The 27,643-nt window shown below is 38.9% G+C and overlaps 1 protein-coding gene across 5 annotated transcripts in view; it reads right to left on the bottom strand.

Annotated features, from left to right (window-relative positions):
- Positions 1–8,008, bottom strand: part of PPDPFL (pancreatic progenitor cell differentiation and proliferation factor like) — a 28,230-nt gene extending 20,222 nt beyond the window's left edge. For 4 of the 5 annotated variants that reach the window (XM_055284822.2, XM_063643091.1, XM_063643089.1 and 1 more), the window contains exon 1: positions 7,825–8,008. The gene's annotated coding sequence lies outside the window, so the exon portion shown is untranslated. Of the gene's footprint in view, positions 1–5,806; positions 5,945–7,824 lie in introns of those variants that run through there. The other variant, XM_063643090.1, reaches the window with a different exon arrangement.
- Between the last annotated feature and the right edge of the window lie 19,635 nt (positions 8,009–27,643).

A 27,643-nucleotide genomic window follows, 5' to 3' on the forward strand; every position in this document is an offset into this window, starting at 1 on the left:
AATCATGACAATCTGGTTTTCATGGTTAAAAGATGTTTCTAGCTGTTCTGTGGAATAAGGACTCTGAAGTTATCAAAAGTGCAAGCAAGTAGAATTTGGAAGTTATTGCAGTTCTCCATGAGAGCAATAACAAAAGATTGAACAAATGTAGTGGTAGGGATCAAATTTTGTAACTTGACTATAGAACTGACAAAATACCATTTTTAGCATTGGGAGGAAAGTATGTTTAAAAAACAAGAGTGGCTACTAGATTTTCCACCTAGTCAACTGGTAAAGGAGAGACTGACAACAAATTGAATCTAGTGTCTTTCTTGTATGCCATGGGATCCAGACCAAGGGTTTTACTTTGGACAGTCAAATCTGAAATGCCTTATTAAACAATCAAATGGAGATGAAACAGTCACCTGAGGCTCAGTACAGAGGCCAGAGCTGTAGATGGAGATGCGAGACCTGGCATTTATTATTCACAGATATTACTTCATTATTCATAGATATAAGTCCTAGAAATTAACAATGTAATATCATATTTAAAACCAAAAGTCTAAAAGGGATTACCTGATGGTATAGTACTGAGAGACCAGCAAAGAACACAGAAGGCTGAGACCAGGGCATATCAACCTAACATTAGAAGTCAGGCAGAAGAACGAGAGCCAGCACAGGAAATGGGGTCTGAGCAGCTAGTGCAGCAGCAGAAATTATTATAAGTGTGGTGTCCAAGGTGCAAAGTGAGACAAAGCGGGCAAGAAGGAGGACCTTGCGACTGCCTCAGTGCAGAAACCTTTGATATACACTAGGGAAGCCACTGTTGTTGACTCTGATGGGGAGTCTAGGAAAGGCATGGTGATGGCTTTCAATAAGACTGTAGCAAGGGAGAGAAGCAGGAGGAAAATATAAAATGAACACTACTTAACAAAGTAAAATCATAGAGCCCAGAAACCAACTGATCCACAGCCAAGGATGAAACAATAGTGCCATTCTGTAAGTAGAAACTACAAAGAAATGTGCACATTTTAGGAAAACTCTATGAGTTCAGTTTCAAACATATTGAGCTTGAGGTTTCTGAAGCATCATGGAACTCAATAGCGACTGGAGACTGGCATTCTCTCCCAGGCCCACCAAATTCTGAGGCCTCCTCAGACATGTGGAACTGTAAGTCCAATTAAATCTCTTTTTGGTCCCAGTGTCGGGTTTGTCTTTATCGCAGCATGAAAATGAACTAATACAGTCTTCTTCCAGTCTCTCCTGAGGGTATTTTAGAGACCTCCTATTTCAGTAAAACCTGAGCTCAAGAATATACCAATTGTGTTTTCAACATTTTTCATAGTTTAATAGATATACTCGGGAAAAGCTGAAATAATGCATATCAATAGTTTTTGTTGTTTAGAAATGTCATTACTTTTTATTGAGTTAAAATTTATATACAGTGAAATGCACAGAACTTACATGTATAGTTGGATGAGTTTTTATAAATATATATATACCTGTGTAACCACCATTCCAATCAAGATATAGAGTATTTTCATCACACCAACAAGTTCCCTCATATATCCTGATAATGGCGAGCATCTTTTCATGTGCTTATTGCCCATTCCCATATTTTATGAATTGTCTATTCATGCTTTTTGCTCATTTCTTACTAGGTTGTTTGTCTTTATTGATTTGTAGGAGGCTTTATTTTTGAATATATGTCCTCTCTACCATATGAATAAATTTCTTCCATCTGTGCATAGTCTTTTCATTTTCTTAATGATGTTTCTGATGAGCTGAGATTTTTAATTTTTATAGAGGCCAATTAACAATCTTATTTAAATTTTAAATATAGCACTTTTGTATTCTTGCTAAGAAATCATTGCATACTTCACAGTTGCAAAGACATTTTCTTCCCTTTTCATCTAAAGATTTTAAGGCTTTAGATTCATGTTTAGATGTATAATCCATCAAAAATTATTTTTATCATAAACATTAATTTTTAACAATGTACTTTTATGTATTATGATGTATTATAGAATTTTTTCAGTGGCTACACTTTCAAATGTTTTATCACGTGATGAGATCAGGTTTATGATGAAGCATTCAAATGTTAGGTTTGTAATATAATCTTCCTTTTGAGCAAACACATTTCTAATCCTACCTCATTGATTAGTTGCCTTGTAAGCTAGCCGAAGTATGATTCAGCTAAAAAATATTGCACTTTCTGGAATAAAAACAGAAATCAATACCAAGAGGAACTATCAAAGCCACACAACTACATGAAAATTAAACTATTTGCTCCAGAAAGATGTTTGGATGAATAATAAAATTTAGGAAGAAATAAAAACTCTTAGAAACATACAAACTGAGACACAACATACCAAAATCTATAGAATGCAGCAAAAGCAATGTTAAAACAAAAGTTCAGCACTAAATTCCTACATCAAGAAGATAGAATGATCTCGAATAAACAATCTAACATCCACCTAAAGGAACTAGAAAAACAAAAACAAACTAATCCCAAAGCTATCAGAAGAAAAGAAATAACTAAAATCAGAGCCATGCTAAATGAATTGAGACCCCCAAAACATACAAAGGATCAGTGAAACAAAAAGTTGCTTCCTTGAAATAATAAACAAGATTGCTGAACCACTAGATAGATTAACAAAGAAAAAAGAGAGATGATCCAAATAAGCACAATGAAGAAGATAAAGGTGACATTACAGTAGATCCCACAGAAATATAGAAGAACTTCAGAGGCTTTTATGAACATCTCTGTGTGCACAAACTAGAAAATCTAGAGGAAATGGATAAATTCCTAGAAACATACAACCTCCCAAGATTGAACCATAAAGAAACAGAAACTCTAAATGGACCAATAACAAATAAGGAAATTGAATCAGTAATTTAAAAACCTACCAATAACCAAAAAGATGCCCAAGGCCAGATGGATGCATAACCAAATTATACTAGACATACAAAGGAAGAGCTGGTACCAATCCTGCTAAAACTATTCTAAAAAATCGACAAGGAGAGATTCCTCCCTACCTCATTCTGTGAAAGCAGTATCATCCTGATACAAAACTCTGGCAAAGACACATGATAACAACAGAGCAATATCTCTGAGAAACATAGACAAAAATATCCTCAACAAAATACTAGCAAACCAAATTCAGGAGCACATAAAAGTTAATTCACCACGCTCAAGTAGTCTTTATTCTTGGGATGCAAAGTTTGTTCAGCCTACACAAATCAATAAATGTGATTCACTACACTAACAAAATTAAAAACAAAAACAAAATGATCATCTCAATACATGCCAAAAAAGGCTTTTGATAAAACCCAAACAAATCTTCACTATAAAAACCCTCAACAAACTAGACATTGAAGGAACATACTTCAAAATAATAAGAGCCATGTATGATGAACCCACAGCCGGCATCATACTGAATGGGCAAATGCTTGAAGCATTCCTTCCAAAAACAGGAGCAAGACAAGGATGTCCACTCTCACCACTCCTATTCAATATAGTATTAGAAGCCCTGGCCAGAGGAATCAGAAAAATGGAAGAAGTAAAAAAGATCCAAATTAGAAAAGAGGAAGTCAAATTATCCCTCTTTATTAATGTGTGATTTTATACCTAGAAAACCCTAAAGATTCTGCCAAAAGGCTCCCAGAACTGATGAACAACTTCAGTGAAGTTTCGGGATATAAAATCAATGTACAACAATCAGTGTCATTTCTATTCACCAAAAACTTTCAAACAGAGAGGCAAATCAAGGAAGTAACCTCATTTATAATGGCAACAAAAAATAAAATACATAGGAATACATCTAACCAAAGAGGTGAAGGATCTCTACAAGGAGAACTGCAAAACACTACTGAAAGAAATCATAGTGACACAAAGAAGTGGAAACGCAGTCCATGCTCATGGATTAGAAAAATCAATATCATTAAAATGTCCATACTGCCCAAAGCAATCTGCAGGTTCAATGCTATTTCTGTTAAACTACCAACATCATTTTTCACAGAATCAGAAAAAACTAAACTTCATATAGAATCAAAAAAGAGCCTGAATAGCCAAAGCAATCCTAAGCAAAAAGAATAAAGCTGAAGGTATCATATTATCTGATTTCAAACTATACTAAAAGGCTATACTAACAAAAACAACATGGTACTGGTAACAAAAGCAGAAATATAGAACCATTGAACAGAATAGAGAACTCAGAAATAAACCCATACACCTGCAACCAACTGATCTTTAACACAGTTGACAAAAGTAAACAATGGAGAAACAACTCCCAAATCAATAAATGGTGCTGAGAAAACTGGCTAATCATATGCAGAAAAATGAAACTGGACCCTTATCTCTCACCCAGATACAAAAATTTACTCAAGATGTATTAACAGTGTAAATGCAAGACCTCAAACTATACAAATCCTGGAAGAAAATCCAGGAAATATCATTCTGGACATTGGTCTTGAGGAAGAATTTATGACTAAGTCCTAAAAAGCAATTGCATCGAAAACAAAAATTGACAACTGGGGTCTAATTAAACTAAAGAGCTTCTGCACAGCAAAAAAAAAATATCGACAGACTAAACAAAATCTACAGAATAGGACAAAATATTTGCAAACTATGCATCCAACAAAGGACTAATATCTGGAGTCTATAGTAAACCTAAACAAATCAACAAGAGAAAAATAACCCCATTAAAAAGTGGGCAAAGGACATGAACATACACTTCTCAAAAGAAGTCAAACAACTATCCAACAAACATATGAAAAAGTGCCCAACATCACTCATCATCAGAGAAATGCAAATCAAAACCACAATGAGATACCATCTCATACCAATCAGAATGGCTTTTATTAACAAGACAATAATAATAGCTGTTGGCAAGGCTATGTTGAAGGGATTGCTTACACACTGTTAGTGAGAATATAAATTAGTTCAACCACTGTGGAAAGCAATTTGGAGATTCCTCAAGAACTAAAAATAGAACTCCAGTAGACCCAGCGATCTCATTACTGAGTATATACCCAAAGGAAAAGAAATCATTCTACCAACAAGAAACCCACATTCATATCTTATCACAGAACTATTCACAGTAGCAAAGACATGGAATCAATCTAAATACCAATCAATGGTAGATTGGGTAGAGAAAATGTGGTACACATACACCATGGAATACCATGCAGCCATAAAAAAAATGAAATCAGGTCCTTTGGAGCAACATGGATGCAGCTGCAGCCCATTATCCTAAGTTAATTAACAAAGGAACAGAAAATGAAATACCACATGTTCTCATTTACAAGTGGGAGCTAAATATAGGGTACACATAGACACAAAGATGGGAACAATAGACACTGGGGACCACCAGAAGTGGGAGGGAAAAAGGGGGCAAGGGCTGGAAACTTATCTATTGGGTTCTATGTTCACTATCTGCATGATGGAAAGAAGCCCAAACCTCAGCATCACGCAATATGCCCTTGTAACAAACCTGCATATGTACCTCCTGAATCTAAAATTAAGATTAAAATTAAAATAGATATGCTGCACTTTGTATTCCTAAAGTTAAAAAAGAAAGAGACGTGTGTTTCACATTAATATGCCTTAAAAACCTTTAGCAACATCAAAAATTATAACAATATTAAAAAGTGTGAATTTTTTAGATCTACATAAATATTGTCAGTGATTAGTAATTAGTAAATGTGTTTTTAAGAGTTACCCCTTTAGAATCCACTTACAATGTCTGAGGAAATAGAGATTCAACCACAGATTTCAGGGGAAACATAACTTTATAATCTGAATTAAATAAAGTAATTCGCAAACCATTTCTCGTTATTTTGTGCCATGGTGAAAACACATCAAGGACCTCAGATTATTTCTATACTATCCTTTCAGAAGATAATGATTTCTAAAGTTGAAAAGTGAGAGGAAGTCCATTTCATCACTCCATAATAAAAAAATACTATTTCTGTAAATTAAAGTAAGAAAATGACCAATTTAAGTGGTCTGATATTTGTCATTTGCATTATGCTTCCTGAAGTTATAGTTTATAAAATGTGTCAATTTTATAATTAAGCAAACAAGTACCAATTTTATATCAGTCTTCACATACACTACTAAACCAATGGCTCTTCCCTGCTGTCTACCTGATCTTATGTATTCTAACTTGGTGCTGATGATCTGTAAATATCCCCTCTGCACCTTCTTGCCATTCACATGCAGACCTGGATCCAGAGTTAAACCCTCTGTTTGCTGTTGCTTGCCATCAATGCTGCACCCATACTGGGGAACTGAGGACAGCTGTGAGGATATGGGGGTGCTGGGCCCCCAAACCAGCCCCATGGCCTGTGGGTAAAATAAGACCCAATTCAGCTGGCACTGGCTGATGCTGCTGGAAATCCACATCCTCTCAAATTCTTCCTAAATATTCTGGAGTCCCCAGGAGTGCTGCACTTGCTTCTCTGGACTTTACCAACCCTGCCAAATGTCTGTTTTTCCTAATTTGGTGGACTGAGGTGGCAGCTCCTGTTGCTACTGATACAAAAGAAAATCTGTCCTGTCCAGGCCTCCTCTCTCTCCCTGCCAAGCGGTGTGCAGGAGCGGTGCACACGGCGGATCCTAGCGTCGGACACCCAGGACACTGCCTCTGTCTACCGCTGCCAAGCCACGATCACCTGTGCTGCTGATGGCCAGACACCTCGAACAATTGCAGCAAAACCACAGTTTGAGCTTTTAGGTACTTTTTAAAATATGGCTTTCCCATCCTGAAGCGCAGCCTGGTTCTGTAGGCACTTGTCTTGGGGAGACTCAAGCAGAAACGCATGCTGTGCTCCGAGCCAGCACTTAGCTCTGCTCTTATCACTGCCCTAACCCGTATCGGCAGGTTCCTTCTTTTGTTTTCCTTAGACTCAGTTGTGCTAGAAATCACTTTGTTAACACATGTGGAAGGGTCACCAAAGGAGTAATGTCACCAGCACCCCAGGTACTTGAGGCATGATGGTCGCATTAGTATGTCCTGGGAGCTTGGAGAAAAACAGGCTGGCACCATACACTCCTCTGGGAACATGGAAACGTCAAAGTCCCTCATCCGTACACCTGCCACTCAACCCTCTTTCCTCTGGCTTTCTTCCCCGATTCTAATCCCCAGCTGCTAACAGCAGTCTCTCTGAAGCTTTTCCAGTTCCAGAGGACATGCTCTTTTGGCTCTGGCTGTGGGCGGTTCTCTCAGCCACCGGTTCCACATTCTCCACACTCTGCAGCCTTCCGAAAGAGTCTGCCAAAAGCTTCGACTCTAGCATACACCACCCTTGGGGAACCACATTTACCCAGGAGGCAGGCAGTTCTGTGCACCTGAAACTCCTGTCAGGAGGAGCCCCGCCTAGGGGCTTCCTTGCGGAGGAGACCTCTCCAGGCCTCAGCGACTGTTCCAGACAGTCCCTCCCTCAATGCTTCAATTCTGGGAAGAAGCACAGTCCTAGAAATACTGCCCCATCTCCACCCACAGAAGCCTCATTTGTGGTGGAAAAGAGGGGTAAAAGCATGACAGCTTTGCAGGGAAAAAAGATCTGCAGGAGGAACTCCTCTAACCTTAGCTTTTTAATGAGGAAGACTACACCCCACAGAGAAGGTGCTATTGCGAAATCACTTTATGTGCAACTCAAAGGATTTGTTGTTTTACTTTGAATAGAAAATGGCCAGTAAAATTATGGTTCGAGAAACACTGTGAGTTTGAAATAATTATGCTTCGCCTTTTAAAAGATCTCAACTGCTCTCTTCAAGTAATTCCTTAAAACTGGGAGATGAGCTCATCGGTTGGCACAGTCAAATAACGTGGAACTCACCCGAGCTGAAATGAGCCGCTCACCTCTGCTGGGACTCTGCTGGCGGCACCTGTGGGGCTCCGGCCTTAGGACTCCATGCGCGGCAACACAAAATAGAGGGAGATCGCCTTTGAATGAAGGATTGTCCGCTTCTCAGTTTAGATAATGCCAGCATAAATCATATACAAGAGCCGTGAATACAGTACAGCGACTCCTGGTGGAACTTCCGTTCCTCCTCTGTAATCAGCCCCACCCAGTGTATCTGATGGAAGGTTCCTGCCTGGCCGGAGAGTCGCTGGCGTCTGGGGAGGGGCTGCTGCAGCCCCTCCCAGCTCGTACGCTCTTATTGGGACACCATTCTTCCTTCCAGCCCTTCGATCCTCGCTGGGCTTCCCAGTCTCTCACACCTAAATGTTACCTTTCGTTTCGGTATACCTATAATACCAACGAGGGATGCAGCCTTCTTCAAACCTTCTTCTGAAAAGGGGCTGTTTTCTGCCAGGATCCACGCTCTCGGCCATGTGTCCACAGTGTGGCGTGTGTGTGGACTTTCTAATGGATGCCTCCTTGTGCTGACACCTGGTCTCCCTACCCACTCTTGCCTCCAGCGTGGTTCTGGTGACCCACTCTAACAAATGCATTCCCAGGAGTCTCCACCTGAGCACTACAGCTGTGACGTGGGGAGGCCCTGCCCATTGTAAGACGTTCAGTAGCAGCCCTGGCCTCCGTGCCCTAGAGGCCACTAGCACCCCTTCCTCAGGCCAAGAGCTGACTGACAGCGCTCCACCTCAGCTCCAGCATGCATCTCTCACTGTGAGGGGTGGTAGTGGAGCCCACTCTAGCCCATGCACAGGCTGAGAGAACCAAGGGCTGCCAGGGTAGTGTATGTTTGTATGGTAGGGGGCTGTCCATGACCAACAACACAGGAGCCTGTGGGCCAACACCTCCATCCCTTTCTCGATTTTGACCACCTCTTGCATAGGGTCCAGTTTGAAAATGTTTGCCTTGGTGCTTATCATCTAGCGTAACTGCAGTTCTCCCAAAGGCAGTAGCTTGGGGTAACATGGTTACACATTTTACAACCACTGTCAGGTGGACCACATTCTATTAAAGGAAGTCATTTAAAAATCCCAATTCATGGAATGATGCACCCACTGGTTGATAGGCTTCACTTCAAATACATGACTAGAAGACATGAAGCTGATCATTTCTGAATATTATGTTACACGAAGATTCTAGGATATTAATGTTTTTCTCTGTTTCTTACTTGTGCCTGTGCCTTGCTGATCATTCTAAATGTTTGCATGATGTTGCTTGGTCGCTAAGCCATTGAATGCTTTAGTTAGGCAGTTTTACACTTCATTAAAATGAATTAAATGCAACTTGACAACTTTCCAGAAAATGAAGTGTAGTTAGTGATCAAGCTGCAACTTCATTTAACACCAACTGTTTATTGGTTTTCTGCTGCGTGGTCATTTTACTATCTGAAAGACATTACAAAGATGTATATAACAAAAATATTGTAGAGAGAAAGGTATTGTTTTCTTAATATTCCTGTTACTTAAGACACATGCATGCGCGCGCACACACACACACACACACACGTAGACACAGAGAACCCCAGAGAGCTCTCTGCATTCAGTCACGTTGCATTTCCAGATGGCTTTATCTCAGCCAAGGGAGGATGATCGCTGTAATCATGCTTTTCCCTTGACCATGATTCAAATTTAGCCAGACACTGAGACAGATGAATGGCTCATCCATCATGATCAAATTGGAAAACATAGTGGAAAGGTGGCCTTTTTATCCCCAAATGTCTAGTTCTCTTTCCAAGTAGCCTCACTTATTCATACCCATGCAAATGAGATGGACGTGGAGATGTATTTGGAAATTCACAGTATAGTTCCAAATTCAGAGATGTTGGGAGACCAAGGAAGGATTCCAACCAGAAATGGTTCTTAAAATATCAAGAAACTTTTAGTTAAAAATATTTGTATTCCCCAGGGCAATAAAATCTACCTAATAGTGAAACTATGTTTCAGCATACTAAAGAAGATAAACCTGAAAATAAAAAGATATAATTATTAACACAGACATGGAAGCATAGAAAAGAAATGTTCCAAGTAAGTTCAACCTTAAAATACTGTGTAGGCACAGATCTCTGGTGTCAGCTATGCGCCTGCGGGCCCAAAAAATACTCTCTGCCCATGGCTGGAAGCTGCTCTCATCTCTGTACCCACTGCACTGCATCCCTCTCCCATGCCCTGCAGAGAGAGCTGCGTGGCAGGAGGGCACCCATTCTCATTGTCCTGGCTGCCTTAGATTCCCCTTCAGGACTTCCTTTTGAGTGCGGAAGGAAGGATAGAGTTGGTTTTATTTGCCTTTTAATCTAGGAAATACAGTGGTCAGTAGAGATGACTGTCAAATGCAAAGGTCTTTTGTGCAGAGTGACAGTGATGGTTTTGAAGGCTGGCTTTCAATGGGCAGCCAGCTCTTCCCACTGGTCAGCCTTGAGCCTTTCACCTGGGTTTTCCTAGGCCTGCTCCTTCAGGGAGTGTGAGGGAGTCACTCCCCTCTGAGTGCAAGCAGGGATCTCACATAAGAGGGTGACATCTGTTCCATCAGTCTCAGAAGGAAGACAGGCTTAACCTGTCAAAAGGACATGGTTGGCTGGTGATTCTGAATGAAACCCACCTCCTCCCCACAAACATCCCCCAGAAGAGGTCCCCATCATAGCACAGCTACTGGAAGAGCTGTTGACAAATCATACTTCCCATCAGTAACATCAGTGGCCTTTGTTGTATCCAGACGCACTAAGAATACTTCATCAGATTTGAAAAATTAATAAGCTAAGAAAAGCTTTTGACAATGCAGTTTTCAGAGCTCAAATATCCCCTTTTCTTTCCATCTGGGCCAGCACAGTGTTCATTAACTTGACTATGCATCTTATCCTAATGTTTACCACGCACTAACTGTAAAAAGATGGCACATTTTGCAATACATTTACACTCAAGATATTGCGTGCACATGACAAGTATCAAATATCATTGTGCAGGTGCGACTGGAAGCAGTTCCAAGGAAAGTTTGAATCACATGACCAACAAACATTTCATAAGCATCTTCTGCACAGCAGTCGTTGCACCAGAGGCAGCATGGGATAGAGAGCCAGCAGCCGCTCTGGAGCCAGGCAGACCTGGATTTGAATCCGGACTCTATCACCTGGGATGTTAGGCACAGTTCCCCCATCTCTGAATCCAAGTTCTCTAAGATCATAACATTACCCACTCCCAAGGATCTATAGAAGGACTTAAACAGAGAGCAATGTTTGTAGACTGTATAGCTGGCGCTAGCACTAAATTGCCATTTACTTCATTTCCCTTCTCCTTCTGTAGGAGCTGGGGGTGCAAGGAAATATAACAGTCCCCAAGTTCTCGGGAAGTTGCAGCTCTTTGGGAGAGATAACACATGAATCGAGTTCACAAAATACAAAGCAATCAGTCGTGGGGGCAGTTACTATGTAAAAGCTGGAAATTAAAATTATTCAAATATCAATGGCAATCTAAAGCCATAATCATACCTCCAACAAGGTCTGAGATCTGTTAGCCTCCTGTGAGAAGCCCTCCTCCTCAGGCTTACAGTTCCTTTGTGTAGACAGGTTATGCAATGCCTACTGCATGAGTTCACCAGCATCTGCTCTTGACATTGGATGAGTTCCCAACCATTGTTTAATGGGGTTTTCCCTTTCCTCTTCCTACTATTGCCACACGTGGCCCACACCTGTGACAAGGGAAGAAAGACTCACTGCTATTGTAGCTCAACAAGGAACAAAAGCCTGTCCCTTGCAGAGGAGGAGTCACCCCACATCTTTAGTCACAGGCTGTGGGGGACAGAGGAGTTAGCTTCTGTGGAGGCCAAGGACCCTGAGGCACATCTTGAGCTCAGACCATGGGAAAGGGACAATAAGACGTTTGCTTGCTCCTATTCTGTCCTCTGTCCGGATATTACTATGCTGATGATTAGGTCCAAATATGCAAAACTGATGATTTTTGACCTACAAAAAATGGCCCATCACATGATCCTGCCTGATCACTCCTGCCTAGCTACTGAAGCTCATCTCCCCCAGGCAGGCACCTCCCTGACTGGCCCACTGGGTTAAAAGCCCCCCGGGAATCCCCAGCACAGCCTGAAAGCTGAGCACTGCACTGACTTCACTGTGTTCAAGCGATGAGTGCTTCTGATGCCTCGTTCTCAAATCCTTTAACAGAACACAGGGGCTCCTGAAAGGGCTACTACTCCCTGTTTCCAAATCAGTGATGAGTGATTTTAAAACTACCTAAGACTGGTTCAACATTAGTTCTCAACAAGACTGAGTATTTAAAATGACACAAATAATCTATCCACTTAGGTTATTTCATACACACACACACCCACACACACACATTTTTAAAGTAATTTTGTGATTAAAATTTTAATATGCCAATGCTTTAAGACCAGCTCTAACCATCAGCTTCATTTAAAAATTTATTTATTAAATTTACCAAAATTCTATATATTTATGGTGTACAGCATGATATTTTGAAACATGTCTACATTGTGGAATGGCTAAATCAGGCTAATTAACATACTTATCCTTTTTTGTGATGAGAACACAAAATCTACTTGCTTAGCAATTTTCAAGTATACAATACATCATGATTATTGTCACCATGTTGTACAATACATCCGAAATTATTCCTCCTGTCCAGCTGAAATTTTGTATCCTTTGACCAACATCTCCCCATTCCCCCACCCCCTGGCTTCTGGCAACCACCATTCTACTCTCTGCTACTATGAGCTTGATATTTTTAGATTTTAGATTTTTTGGAGATCATGAGGTGCTTGTCTTTTGTGCTTATCGGCTTCCTTAGTTGGGAAGAGTGGAGAGGGACTTAAGTGTGAGCTTGGGCCTAATTACAGTGTTTCTGGAACCTAACAACTTATTCCACAAGATTTAGGCTAGAATAACTTCCCTTTACTAATCTACTTAAAACAAACAAGTGCTCTTCCCTTGATTGAACATATAAACAAGCTCACCCCTCTGAAGTCCTTGCATTAATAGAGTATTCGGTTTCTGCAAACAACCTCTGGTTTTAGCCACTTAGCTGATGATCCAAAATAGAAGGCACTAGGCCCGTTTTCCACAGCAACCGACTTCCAGGAAGAATGTGCTTAGAAGTAGTAAACAGCAGACACAGGGGCGGCCCAATGACACATCTATTTTGAGAGCAGTTGACCTAGATATTCTAACACTGCAAGTAGGACAGACATTGGCCTGCACTGGGCTCCCTCAGACTCTGTGTAGATGGGCTGGGGTACATGCTATTGGCCAACAGCAGTTTAGGGCCAAGGTCCTCTGGGGTGGTCTCGGGCTCTGAGATGAGACTCTGGCTTCAAGAGTGAGGGCAGCCAAAAACTGAGTCTCTGCAGTCAGACTCTGGGTTTGAATCCTGGGTCTGCCACTTAGCTGTTTAATATTAGGCAAGTTATTAACCTTCTGCACTTCAGTTCTCAGATCACCAAGCTAGAGAGATCAATAAGAAGGACAATAATGTGCTTCATGTAAAGAGTCTGACCTGCTTCCTGGCTCACAGTGAGAGTACAATTACAGTGTCCCCCTTATCCAAGCAGGATATGTCCCAAGATCCCCGGTGATGCCTGAAATCAAGAATAGTACTGAGCCCTCTCTATACAGCACTATGCATGAATTTCTTTTTCCTTCTTCACAATTTTATAGATTGAAAATTCATTCTTACCCTGGATCTTAGCATCCTCAATATACTTTAAAAAACAAATTCTTATGTCAAGACCTTTCACCTTTTCACTAAATGGAAGCACTTTATGGCTTCTCTTTGGCATATTCAAATTGCTATGCTTGAGCTACTCAAATTGCTACTGAAATCACTACCCTTGAGCATTGGGGCCATTGAGTAAAAAAGGGTGACTTGAACACAAGCACTGTGATTCCGCAATAGTTGATCTGATAACCAAGACCACTATGAAGTGAGTCACAGTGGGTGTCACAGACAGTGTGGAGACACTGAACAAGGGGAGGATTCACGTCCAGGTGATGGAGTAAGATGGCTCGAGTTTTCTTTGCACTAGTCAGAATGGCTCACAATTTAAAACTTATAAATTGTTTATTTCTGGAAGTTCCTATTTTTTTTTTTGGGACACAGTTGGCCACAGATAACTAAAACCTTGGAAAGTGAAACCTCAGATAAGGAGAACTACTGTGGTGATAGCCACATGCAATGAAGAAAAATCACTTATGAAGGTGGGATAGAATTGGAAAACTGGCCCACTCCCTTGATGCTACTGTTGCCATAGAAATGTAAACACCATTAAAAGCTTTCTCTTCTACAAAGAAATGTAATACCTTCAAGGTATTACATTTCATGCATAGTGCTGTATAGAGAGGGCTCAGTACTATTCTTTTATTCATATAATAATAAAAACATGCACTTTCCTAATTAGTTTAGAAGTAACCTTAGCTGAAGTTTTATATGCCCCCTGGACTTGTGATTTCTTCACTGATGTCTTTACCCACCTAAGTAAGTGATTCTCCAGGGATAACAGGACTAATATGAATATTCACTGACTGCTACTATATAAGCACAGCTCACATATTTTTAATGCTCACTAGTTATGAGCTTTAAAGCTAGGAGGTAGGTGCCTTCTAGCTGTCACCATTTTATGGGACCCAGAGGCAGGAAGTGGTGAGTCCCTCAGCCATGCAACCTGTAGATGACCTGAACTCCAATGTGCCTGCTTTGTGTGATCACACGCCACACCCACACTGGGCTCCCGCCATAGTGAACACGCACATTCTTCATTGTCTGCCTTGTGTTGTGTGACTTCTTCATCTGCCTGTATGAGGTGCAGAATAAGAGGGAGAACTCACAAAGTACCATCCTGCAAATCAGGGGGCTCTATTGTGTGACCACATGGTGAAACATGGTTTGGCCAGGAAACTCCAGTGCTGGGATTTCACTCCACTATGCCTAACTGGATTTCAATTTGTCATCCCTAAAATACACTGTGAGCCTTGATGACACCCAGCTGTGCTCCAAGGAGAAAACAAACAAACAAGTTTTTGTACAGGACACTTTAAGTTCTAGACTCTTCAGTCCCTTTCTACTTGTCCTGAGATAACATGTGTTGGCTATTTCACATTTTTTTCTTTCATCCAGAACGTTAAGCTTTTTAATATTTTTGGCAACTTCCCCACCTTATGGTCTCCTTGGGATATAGCAACTTTTCCTCATCCGGAAGCCCAAAGGGCCAGAGAATCATTTTCCCCACTCCCCTTGCACCTGGGGCATAGACAAACAGCCTATTTAGCAAAAGGACATCACCAGGGCAAAACCAGTGAAGCATCCATTCCAACGGGTTGTGGCATCAGGGGGGCAGTAATATCCTGTTTCATGAGTGGCACTTGCCATTGACCCACAGCATCAGTAGAGGTAGGTGGCTGCAGCATCCAGGGGTCAGCAGCAGTGATGATGGCATTAGACTAATTCTGTCGTGTGCTTTTAGTTGTAATTTTGGCTACTCAACCACCTTATATCCTGGCAAATCTCTAATTCATTCTCTAAACTACTGAGTCATGTTGTGACCTACCTTTCCTTTGCTTAGCCCATGTGATCGATTATTCACCTCAGTGTGTGTATGTCCTTGCTATGTGAACATGTAGCTTTTCCCAGCATGAAGTGGAATCTATTTCCCTATCCCTTAAATCTTATCCTTCTGATTTGCTTAGACAAAAGAAAGTGTCAGGAATTTAGTAATTTCTACTCCCAAAACAAGAGTCACAAGAAGACTTACAAGCTCTCCACTAAGTATCTTGGAAATCTTTTCAGCCACAATATGAACAAGCCTTGGCAACTCTGTTGGACAGTGAACAATCTTGTCGTCCAGAGGTAAGAAATCCCAGCCAAGGCATTCTACATATGATAGCTGACTGCTGTCTCACAGATTAAAAACAACAATAAAATGAGTCCAGCACAAATTTCCAGCCCACTGAGTCATGAACTACATCACTGGTTCTTGTTTTCTGGCACTATCTTTTGGAGTGGTTTGCTACACAATAAAAGCTAATTGTTAAAGTCAACCTTAGTTGGTTTCTGTTATTTGCATCTAAGAACCTTGACTACCCTCTTAAAGTGCTGGGATTACAGGTGTGAGCCACCACACCCAGCCTCATCCAGGATTTTTATAGTTTGAGATCTTATGTTCAAATCTTTAATCCATCTTGAGTGAATTTTTGTATATGGAGATACATAAGGGTCCAGTTTCATTTTTCTGAATATGGCTAGCCAGTTTTTCCAGCACCATTTATTAAATAGAGTATCCTTTTCCTATAGTTTGTTTTTTTCAGTTTTGTTGAAAATCAGTTGAGTGTAGGTGTGCGGCATTATTTCAAGGATTTCTATCCTGTTCCATTGGTCTATGTGTCTATTTTTGTATCAGTACCATGCTGTTTTGGTTACTGTAGCCTTGTAATATAGTTTGAAGTAGGGTAATGCAATGCCTCTGATTTTTTTCTTTTTGCTTAGGATTGTCTTGGCTGTTGTGGCTATTCTTTGGTTCCATATAAATTTTAGAATACATTTTTCTAATTCTGTGCAAAATGACATTGATAATTTTATAGGAATATCATTGAATCTAGAGATTTATTTGCACAGTATAGACATTTTAATGATATTGATTCTTCCAATCATCTATAATTTCTTTCAGCAATTTTGTAGTTCTCCTTATGGAGATCTTTCACCACCTGAGATTTGGCAGAACCTTTAGGGTTTCTAGGTATAAAATCATATCTTCAGTGAAGAGAGATAATTTGACTTCCTCTTTTCCAATTTGGATGTCTATTTCTTTCTTTGATTGTTCTGGCTAAGACTTCCAGTGCTATGTTGAATAGGCATGGTGTGAGTGAATATTCTTGTCTTCTTTCAGTTCTTAGGAGGAATGCTTCCAGCTTTAACCCATTCAGTATGATGTTTGCTGTGGGATTGTCATAGCTGCCTCTTATTTTGAGTTATCTTCCTTCAGTGCCTAGTTTGTTGAGGTTTTTTCTCATAAAGGAATGTTGGTTTTTATGCTTTTCCTGTGTCTACTGAGATGATCATATCATTTCTGTTTGTTTTTAATTCTGTTTATGTAATCACTTTTATTGATTTGCATATGTTGAACCATCCTTCATCCCAGGAATAAAGCCCAAATGATTGTGGTGAATTCACTTTTTGATGTGCTGCTGGATTCAATTTACTAGCTCTTGTTGAGAATTATGTTGAGGATTTTTGCATCTATGTACATCAGAGATATTGGTCTGTAGATTTTTTCTTGTTGTGTCTTTGCCAGATTTTAGTATCAGGATGATACTGTACTCTTAGAATGAGTTAGGAAGGAGCCCCTCCTTGTCAATTTTTTGGAATTCTTTCAGTAGGATTGATACCAGCTCTTCTTTACATGTCTGGTACAATTCAGCTGTGAAACCATCTGATTCAGGGCTTTTCGGGGTTGTTGGCAGGCTTTTTATTACTGATTCAATTTCCTTGTTATTGATTTGTTCAAGATTTCTGTTCCTTTCTGATTCAATCCCAAGAGGCTGTGTGTTTCTAGGAATTTATCAGTTTTCTCTAGATATTCTAGTTTGTATGCATAGAGATATTCATAGCCTCTGAGGATCTTTGTTTCTGGGGAGTTGGTTGTAATGTCACCTTTGCCATGTTTTATTGTGCTTACTTGGATCTACTCTTGTTTATCCTTTCAAAGAACCAGCTTGATGTTTCATTAATCCTTTGTGTGGTTGTTTTGGTCTCAATTTCATTTAATTGTGCTCCCATTTTAGTTATTTCTTTTCTTCTGCTAGCTTTGGCTTTGGTTTGTTCTTGTTTTTCTAGTTCATTCAGGTACAGCATTAGGTTGTTAATTTTATATCTTTCTATTGTCTTGATGTAGGTGTTTAGCACTATAAGTTTTCCTCTTAACACTGCTTTTACCACATCCCAGAGATTTTGGTGTGTTATGTCTTTATTTTCACTTGTTCCAAATAATTTTTTATTTCTGCCTTAATTTTGTTATTTACTCAAAATTCATTCAGATGCAAGTTGTTTAGTTTCCATGTACTCGTGCGGTTTTGAGAGTTCCTCTTTTTTTTTTTTTTTTTTTGAGACGGAGTCTTGCTCTGTCGCCCAGGCTGGAGTGCAGTGGCGCAGTCTCGGCTCACTGCAAGCTCTGCCTCCCGGGTTCACGCTATTCTCCCGCCTCAGCCTCTCCGAGTAGCTGGGACTACAGGCGCCCACCACCACGCCCGGCTAATTTTTTTGTATTTTTAGTAGAGACGGGGTTTCACCGTGGTCTCAATCTCCTGACCTCGTGATCCGCCCGCCTCGGCCTCCCAAAGTGCTGGGATTACAAGCGTGAGCCACCACCCCCGGCAAGAGTTCCTCTTGTTAATGCTTTCTATTTTCATTCCACTGGGATCTGAGAAGATGCTTGGTATAATTTGCATTTTTTTTGTATTTTAAGACCTGTTTTAAGACAAAGCAGGTGGTCAATCTTAGAGTATGTTTCACATGCAGATGAGAAGAAAGTATATCTTGTAGTTGTTGAGGAGAGTATTCTGTAGATGTCTGTTAGCTCCAATTAATCAAGTGTCAAATTCAAGTCCAGAATTGCTTAGTTCATTCTCTGTCTCAATGATCTGTCTATTGCTGTCAGTGGAATATTGAAGTTTGTTATTCATGAATGAACTTGTTCACTAAAATTTATTTGTAACCCCCCAGTCAATAGTCGCAGTGGTTAGTGAAAGTGTCCTGTCTATAACCTAATAAGCGCCAGGCTTTAGATTGTTTTTTGTTGTTGCTTTTGCATTTTTGTTTTTTATTTTGCTAATTTTCCTGTTTAAAATGACACCAACCATAGTGCTGAAGTGCTGGCTAGTGTTCTTAAATACAAGAAGGAGGTGATGTGACTTATGGGAAAAATATGTATGCTAGATAGGCTTCATTCAGACATGAGTTATAGTGCTGCTGGCTGTTAGTTCAATGTCAATGAATTAACAATATATATTAAATACAGCATCTTTCAACCAAAACACAAATAAAACAATTTTATGTATTGATCAGTCGATGAAATTATGACCAGAGGCTGAGAGGAGCCTGACCCTCTGAAACAATGATTTAGAGGGTATTTCCCCTAGAAATGATGATTCACTATTCAGTAATTCAGTATTTTTGGTGACTTAACAGATCATAGCTAACATACGTAATAAGAACAAACTGTGTATTATATGCTATTAGTAAATTGTCATTTATCAATGTCTAAATAACTAACAAGTGACTTCAGGTCCATTTTAAGGCAGGCTGAAAAGTTGTATATTAAATTAGATTCTGGAACCCAGAAATATAATCATAGATTAAAAGATCTAAATGAATTCTCCTATTGTTTTAATTTCTTATTTACAGATGAGAATACCAAGGCCCAGAGAAGTAACATGCCCAGGGTGACACAAGCAGAGGTCCAGTTACTGTCTATCTGCTGCTTCTTAACTATACTACACCTCATGTAAAATCTTCTAAATGATCCTGGAGCATTTTGACTGGTGAATTTTAGAAGCATGCTCTCTTAAGAATGTACCTTAGGGTTCCATATTATGACAGACTGTATCAATCCATTTTCATGCTGCTGGTAAAGACATACCATATCTAAGACTGGGAAAAAAAAGAGGTTTAATGGACTTACAGTTCCATATGGCTAGGGAGACCTCACAATCACGGTGGAAGGCAAGGAGGAGCAAGTCACATCTTACACAGATGGCGGCAGGCAAAAAAAGAGAGAGCGAGCTTGTGCAGGGAAACACCTGTTTTTAAAACTATCAGATCTTGTGAGACTCATTTACTAGCACAAGAACAGTGCAGGAAAGGCCCATCCCCATAATTCAATCACCTCCTACTGGGTTCCTCCCACAACATGTGGGAATTGTAGGAGTTAAAATTCAAGATGAGATTTGGATGGGGACAGAGCCAAACCATATCAGAGACCAATGGCCAGATTTATTAAAGTTCCTAGAAACATTATTCTCCAGTGCCTTCTTCTGACTTAAGGTCAGTTCCTCTTTGATTAAGATACTTTACTAGAGCAAAATGGCAAAGTATGCAACTTCAAATTCACATCCATCATAGAAACTTTTTTTTAAAAGCAGAAATTGCCAAAACAATTTTGTCAGAGCTCTGGATAATAGTCAAACTTTAATGGCAACTAAAAAATAGTGTAATAAAAAAGGAACTCAAGAATAAAAATTTTTGTCAAAACACTAGCTAAAAGCAAGCTAAGAAACAGAGACTTTATGTAACCACACATGACAAGGAATACAGTTTTTGAAAAAATAATTTGGAGAAAGTGATTAAACAAATAGACAACTGCAGAAATCTACAATAAAAAAACAGAAACTCTGGAGAAAAGGGAAAATATAATTATCAGTTACTACATTATAATATTCAAATCTCTGGATATCAACAAAAGATCAGAAGGCATTCAAGAAACAGGAAATTTTGGCCAATTTCCAATAAATAAATAAATTGATGGAAACTATCACTGAGGAAGCACAGATATCAGACTTACTAGGCAAAGACTACAAATTGATTTCCTTAAATATTCTCAAATAGCTAAAGGGAATCAAGAAAATAATTTATGGACAAAAGAAGTCTATCAGTAAAGAGGCAGAAATTAGTAAAGGGAACCTGGAGCTGAAGTATGCAATAACTAAAATTTTAAAATTACTAGAGGGCTTCAACCACAGAATTGAGCAAACAGAAGAAAGAATAAGCAATTGAATATAGAACAATTGAAATTATCCAGTGTACAGAGCATAAAGAATAAAGAAAAGTGAATGCAGCCTAAGTGATCTGAGGGACATTATCAAGCAAATTGACATATGCATTATTGGAGTCTTAGAAGAATAAGAAAGAGAGAAAAGAACAGAAAAAAGATTTGAGGAAATAATAAACAGTTCCTCACAAATTTCATGAAAAACATAAGCTCAACAAACTCCAACTATTATAAACCCAGGAGAGTCACACTATAATATATTCACAATATATAATTCACAAAATAAAGTTAAGACACATTGTAATCAAGCTGTAAAGAGCCAAAGACAAAAAGAATTTTGAAAGCAGCAAGAGAAAAGCAGTCCTTCACGTACAAAATATTCCCAGTAAGATCAACAACCAATTTCTCAACACAAACCATGGCAGCTAGAAGGTAGTAAGATGACATGTTAAGAGGGCCAAAAGAAGAAACTGTCAATCATGAATTCTTTATCTGACGAAACTATCCTTCAAAAATAGAGGTAAAATTAAGACAACCCCAGATAAACAAAAGCTGAGTGATTTATTTGCCAATAGACCTTCCCTACAAGAAATGCTAAAGTGAGTCCTTCAGAAATATAAAAACAATTGACAGTGACCCAAAGAACAAAGATATAAAGATTTCTGGTAAAAGGAACTACATAAGTAAACATAAAAGGCAGCATTATTGCAGTTTTTGGTTTGTAAACATACTTTTTCTCACATGATTAAAAAGTATAAGCACATAAAAAATAATCATAAATCAATGTTATTTGGCAGACAATATATTCTCAATCCAAAAGAGTCACATGTGCATACAATGTTTAGGTAAAAAGGGTAAAGGCCTTTTATAGTTAACTGCTTAAAAAAAAAACTACCATTGAGTACTTTGCCTTTAGTGTTCATAAAAATCCATGGAACTTTAGGAAAAGCTATTCAGGGCTGAGTTTCCTTTGATAGTTTTTATTCCAAATCAACTTTGTCAATGTTTTAGTAATTTATTTTCCAGGCATAAAATGTTCCTTTGAAGTCAGTTACAGAGTTATATTTTATTGAACTCACTAAACAGTACAGAAAAAATCCAGTGTTGTTTCAGTGTATTTCAACCAACTTCAACTGAGTTGAGACCTTTATAATATCATTTTAAAAGTAAGGGTTTAACTGCAAGGAAGGGGGAATTAAAGTGATGTTGAGAATGAGGTTTTTAAATGTATTAATTGTACCTAGGTTTTCATAGGCTGCCTTCATCTCGAACCTTCCTTATACTTCCTTTCTGTTTACCACCCTGCTCTATGTCATACTTAAAGAGATACAGTTATCACTAAAATGGACAGAGTTGGTTAATTTTCAGAAGACCTTAGGACATTAAACTAAAATTGTGCAACAGTATAATCAATGACTGCATCTGATCCCACAGTTTTGCTTCTTTCTTTAACATAGGCTGTCATTTAGGGTTTATTTTTTCTTTGATATTTCTCCTCAATTTTCATAATTAAGAAACAACTCTCTATCAAAGATTTTAAACATAAAATATACTTTTATTTACAATTGAGAATGTTGGACATGAATTTACACATATCCATCATTATATATGGAAATTTGGCATTGTAATGCTCTTTAGAATGAACAAAAACATGTAACTGAATTCTTGTTCCTTATCATTAATATTTATTCCTGATTGGTTCAGTTACATACATAGCAGGATAGAAACACGTCACAAAATACTAACATCCTCAATATATAGCAGTTTAGTTAGAAAACGAACAAGAATTCAGTGGAAATAATTTTTTTTTTAAAAAAAGGGAGATGAAAACAGAGTTCAGAAAGCAGGAAACGCAAATGTGTCTTAAACAAAAGAAGTCTCAATCTCAACTAGTATATTTCTAGCTAATGCCACACTGAAATACTGTCTCTCATCCACCAAATTTGCAGTCTAAAGTCTGATGATGTCCTCTGTTGGTAAGGCGCATCTTTGATCATCATTGGTGGGCCAGATATTTTTGCAACCCTTGTGGAAGGAAATCTGGCAATATATATTCTAATTGCAAACGAATATTCCTTTTGCCCCAGTAATCCTACTTCTGGGTATTTAACCCACATACACCTTTTGATTATTCATCACAAATATGAATTAATATATGTCCAAATGTCTTCACTTCAGCACTTCAAATAAGTAGCAAATTGAAATCTACTTGTGTTCATCAATACAGCACTGTTTAAATAAATTATGATCAAGCCAGAGAATACTGAAAATACTGTGTAACTGTAAATAAATAAAGATAAGACAAGAAAGGAACATATGTTGGCACTCACGTGGAACAATAGAATGGCAGGCAAAATATATTAAGTAGATAAAAACCAAGATCTTGTAGAGTGTGTGTAATACGCCATCATCTGTTGAAACAATCGAAGGAAAATATGTTAGTATTTTAGTATTAGTATACGCCCCAAACTATTCCAAGAAAGACACCTGAGACACCGACCACAGTGCAGTGGCCCTTCCGTAGTGGCTGGTGAGGCTGACCTTCAGCAGGGCCCTCCACAAGGAGCCCAGGGATTTATAACCAGGGACCATTCTGATTGGCCAATACCTGTGCCACAAGAGTTGCCAACTATTTTGAATATTATTCCCAAGCTTGGGGAGACGTGCTGACGATAAAAAGAAACTGGGTAATCACCTTACCCTAACGTTGCCTTTTCCAGAAAGGGGAGCTGAGCTCAAAGACCCAGAGTGATATGTGTCCTCTGAACCATCTCTTCCCAGCTCCGCCATTAATGTTGTCCTGTGAGAAGCCTGAAGCCATCCCTGGTGGGCGTATGTACACCACAGAACCAGCAAACATTACTCCTTAGATAAAAGGAATATGTATTTGCAATTGTGATATATATTGCCAGATTACCTCCCACTAGGGTTGCACAAATATCCAGCTCAACAATGTTGCTCAAAGGTGCCTTTTAGCAACAGTGCATCATTTTCTGAAAGCTGGTCACACTGCAAGGACCTATCACAACAAATAACAGACATCAGCATAGTATAGATGAGACTTAAATGAATACCTCATAACTGCAATCTCTCCAGGCTCTCTGCTGAACCAGGCTGCCTATTGCTGCAGAAATCCGACTTAAACTATGAAAGGGATTCTACATACACTCTTAACAAGGTAAGGATGCTTTGCCAGAGCATGATCGAGAGAGATCTTCATCCATGTACAAATCACAAAACAGGAAGGAAAGAAGCTAGAGAAGGCTCCCCGTGTATGCAAAACGGGGAGCTCTGGAGCTGACAGAACGCCCTTAAGGATGGAATGAAAGGGAATTCGTGTCATTCTGGTTTAAAAGTCATTGTTCGACAAATAGCTGGTTGCTGACATCTGATCAAGCAGCAGTTGTTTGTCTACCCTTAAATTTTATAGCATTGTGAGAGTTTCCTAGTTGCACAAGGTTTCCAAGAATATTGTCATTTCTGTGGCTGCTTTATATTTTTAGATTCCTTCATGAAAGGAGAGCAGGTTGATAACACTGCCATTGATAATTTCTAAATCAGAAACCCAAGTTATCACCAATAACCCCTGGAGATGACTGTACCCAAGTTACAAAGCTGCCATGCAGAGATATTCAGGTTCCATTGAAAAGGAGGTACAGTATCTTTAAAATTTTTGCTGTTTGGATCCAGTAGTTATAACATTGCACTAAAACTTCAAATAAAATTGAAGTTACCCAGAGGTAATACAGTGAGTGATCTTACTTCTTCAACCCCAGGATGAAACAGAATTCAATGTTTACTGCTTTTATTTAGACTGTGTATGCAAAATGAGCTGTTACTGTAAGGTAATTATCCAGTTACTTTCAATCTAAATCTCCAATAATTTAAGCTGGGATCACACTAAAATTAATCTTTAGTGATCTCTAAAGTGAACTCTGAAAATGTGTTGAGTGCACACTCCAAATATATATCAAATTCTTCATAAATGTACTTGCTCAAGTCTGTTGTGTGCATTATTAAATGTATGCAAAACCAAAACCTTAAAATAATAATGTAAAAATGGACACAAATGTAGAAACCTATCCTTCCTTTCTGCATGCAGTGGGCCACTTTGCAGGTGCCCTCCATGTGAATGTGATGTTCCGGAGAGCATGAATCTGAAACGCTGGCTCTCAAACCCTAACGTGCTTCACAGCAAGTGTGTGCTTATGCAAAATGCACCCTCTCCACCTCTATGGTAAGATTCTGGGTGTGTATTGAAAAGAAGCTGTGTCATCATCACTGGCCATCAGAGAAATGCAAATCAAAACCACAGTGAGATACCATCTCACACCAGTTAGAATGGCCATCATTAAAAAAGCAGGAAACAACAGGTGCTGGAGAGGATGTGGAGAAATAGGAACACTTTTACACTGTTGGTGGGACTGTAAACTACTTCAACCATTGTGGAAGTCAGTGTGGCGATTCCTCAGGGATCTAGAACTAGAAATACCATTTGACCCAGCCATCCCATTACTGGGTATATACCCAAAGGACTATAAATCATGCTGCTATAAAGACACATGCACACGTGTGTTTATTGCGGCACTATTCACAATAGCAAAGACTTGGAACCAACCCAAATGTCCAACAACGATAGACTGGATTAAGAAAATGTGGCACATATACACCATGGAATACTATGCAGCCATAAAAAATGATGAGTTCGTGTCCTTTGTAGGGACACGGATGAAACTGGAAAACATCATTCTCAGTAAACTATCGCAAGGACAAAAAACCAAACACCGCATGTTCTCACTCATAGGTGGGAATTGAACAATGAGAACTCATGGATACAGGAAGGGGAACATCACACTCCGGGGACTGCTGTGGGGTGGGGGGAGGGGGGAGGGACAGCATTAGGAGATATACCTAATGCTAAATGACAAGTTAATGGGTGCAGGAAATCAACATGGCACATGGATACATATGTAACAAACCTGCACATTGTGCACATGTACCCTAAAACCTAAATTATAATTTAAAAAAAAGGAAAAAAAAAAAAAAAACTCTGAAAGGGCAGAGTTAGAAGTCCAAAAAAAAAAAAAAAAAAGAAAATGTATTTTAACACCCAGTGGGGTGGGGGATGTGGGGGGGATACTGACTTACGCTGTGAGAAGTAGTTTAAAGCCTAGGTTATTTATTACCCACAATGTTTGGCTGAGTCTCCACTCACTTTTCGTTGGTAGTCATAACCATTTGTCTGAAGAATTAAATAACTCAAATTTCTTGCTGTGTCTGGAATTGGTTCCTTCTGGTGGATTCTTGGTCTCACTGACTTTGAGAATGAAGCCACGGACACTCGCAGTGAGTGTTGCAGTTCTTAAAGATGGTGTGTGCAGAGTTGTTTATTCCTCTATGTGGGTTCGTGGTCTCGCTGATTTCAGGAATGAAATTGCAGACCCTCGCAGTGAGTGTTACAGCTCTTAAAGGTGGCATGCGTCCAGTTGCCTATTCCTCCCAGTGGGTTTGTGATCTCGCTGACTTCAGGAGTGAAGCTGCAGACCCTCGCAGTGAGTGTTACAGCTCATAAAGGCAGTGCAGACCCAAAGAGTGAGAAGCAGCAAGATTTATCATAAACAGCAAAAAACAAATCTGCACAGCATGGAAAGGGACTGAACTGGGTTCCCGCTGTGGGCTCAAGCTTTTATTTCCTTACTTGGCCCCGCCCACATCCTGCTGATTGGTCCATTTTACAGAGCACTGATTGGTCCACTTTACAAAGTACTGACTGGTGCATTTTTACAGCATGCTGATTGGTGCGTTTACAAACCTTTAGCTAGACACAGGGTGCTGATTGGTGTGTTTACAATCCTTTAGCTAGATAGAAAAGTTTTCCAAGTCCCAACCCGACCCAGAGGCCCAGCCGCTTCACCTCTCATTGCTACAAGAAGAAAAAAATGTAAAAGAATTTCCTCCCCCAAAATACTTCAAACATTAGGTACCTATAATCTTTTTGTTAGAATAAGTAAATAAATACACAAAACCTCAGTGGAACGTCTAAACAAAAAAATAGTTCTATGATAGCTTTTGTAACTAACAATAAAAACATTTATTTTTCTTGGTTTTATTTCCTGAAAACTGAAAGTGATTTATTAAACAAAGCTTATATCTAAATTTAAAAAAAAACTTTCAAATGAAAAGCATTTATCTGACACAGAAGAGACAAAAAGCTATTCAAATCTTAAGTAAAAAGATTTAATGCTCCCTGGGAGATATTATATATACTTAAATCATCCTAAAGGGACTCTGTATGTGTTTAAACAAGCTTATGTTAAATTATGGCATTCCCAGTGAATTGTGAAATGAATGATTACTTGATTTTAGCAATTTGTGGCATATTATAATATGTTGAATTTCATTATAAGCTATTTAATTTGAATAGCACACATTTTATAAAATATGTTTAAGTCTCTATGTTCCATTGCCAACATTTAAACTTTCCAGATATATTCTTTGAAATGCTCAATTAAAAACAAGTCACTACTTGAAGATTTTATTAAATTGAGGAGAAATGAGTGTGAGAAAATAAAGATGAAAATGAATAGCCTTTTCTTTTTCATTATCCTTATCATTTTCTTATCCTTATTGATAAGAATATTATCAATAAAAATATGTTTTTTGTGTCTATGCTTAGCAAAGATAAATATGAAGGAAGGAAGGAGGGAGAATAGGAGAGAGGAGATGGGAGGGGTGAGTATTAGATCACACAGTGGTAAAAAAATATTTAAAGAGACTAAGACCTTCATAATAATTAAATATTTCATCAAACTTTTGAGAAGGTGAACAATTTGGGAGGTTTTTTTGTACTTAATTAACTAGTTTTCTATAGCTAGGCTGCTAATGTTAATTCAAATTTATATTTTAAAAGAATTAAATACTTTATTGGGTGGAAACTTTTAGTAACTTGGGTAATTTAAATATTAATGCA

Source organism: Symphalangus syndactylus, chromosome 7, assembly GCF_028878055.3.
Source record: "Symphalangus syndactylus isolate Jambi chromosome 7, NHGRI_mSymSyn1-v2.1_pri, whole genome shotgun sequence".
NCBI lineage: Eukaryota > Metazoa > Chordata > Mammalia > Primates > Hylobatidae > Symphalangus > Symphalangus syndactylus.